Source organism: Aplysia californica, unplaced genomic scaffold, assembly GCF_000002075.1.
Source record: "Aplysia californica isolate F4 #8 unplaced genomic scaffold, AplCal3.0 scaffold00998, whole genome shotgun sequence".
NCBI classification, from domain to species: domain Eukaryota; kingdom Metazoa; phylum Mollusca; class Gastropoda; order Aplysiida; family Aplysiidae; genus Aplysia; species Aplysia californica.
In genome coordinates, this window is record NW_004798268.1 from 195296 (window position 1) to 196532 (window position 1237).

A 1237-nucleotide genomic window follows, 5' to 3' on the forward strand; every position below is an offset into this window, starting at 1 on the left:
CCCCTCTCTCTCTCTCTCTCCCTCTCCCCCCCCTCTCTCTCTCTCACTCTCTCTCTCTCACACACACACACACACACACACTCACTAGATCTCTAACCTTGGGCACTTATTATATGAACCGTGTACAAACCACCACTTCCCATTTCCCCCTTGAGTTTTCCACATGATTATAATACCACTGTGTGAGAGAACCTCCAGTCTAAAACAGCTGGTTTTGTCCTCGGCAATGGATGACCGTCTTTCACATTTTCAACTGTATTTTATACCACGATACTAGACTCCCGAGCTGCCCTAACGAGTGGGTGGTTTGCGGGTGTTCTGGTGTGGTTTTTCTAATTCTTTCTTGTCAAACACCTATCGCCCTTATCTCTCCTCTTTCATTTTTGTGTTTGATACTCTCTTGTGACACCTCTAATCTTCGGCACTTATATGACCTAATTATGTTGCAAGTGCCGCGAAACGCGCACTAAATCTAGACCTAAACCGCCCTCACGTGCATGTGCACGCGCGTCATCGCTGTGGCAGATGTGACCTCCCCGCACGAAGAAACATAGGATAAATACGTACACACCATGTATACTAAAAAAGAAACCACAGTGTTTGCCAGAGGGAAGGAAGAGGGAATGAGCAATGAGAGAAACAGATGTGTATGGATGGTGATGATGTGTGTGTGTCAGCAGCCTACGGCACATAAGTCACACAGAATGTTGATAAAGGGGGTCATGCAGCTGAAAACGAAGTAGTGGCCTTTTGGTGAGTCGAAACTGAAGCGTTTGGGTAAAGTATAGGTTTGGAAATGCCCTTTCCAACGCTGCAAAGTTATTTAACTGGAAGGACTCTCAGTTTAGACTACCATCTCATATAGGACAACACCAACTGGGCGGAGATCCTTGAAAATATCCCGATTAAACCAAGTTTAAAAGAACGCTCATTTCGAGTTTCGGACTAGGTCTGTCTGCTTTGTAGTCTAGAAAAATACAAACGGACGTGACCGGGTAAGCCTGAAACCGATTTGTGTCTTAATTCATAACATTGAGGGGATCTCGACTTCATATCAAGAAATTCGAACGACTAGCCCAGACAGCTGCCAAAGCATCACTCATGCATCTTATGCATGCACTTAAGAGGTTCCTGTGATTTTTATCTTTTAAAACGAGTTCATGTGGCTGAATTTGCCTTTCCGTAAAATGCAGGCTTGCTCATTGATACTCATGTCTCCCCCTGTCGCTTCTCACTC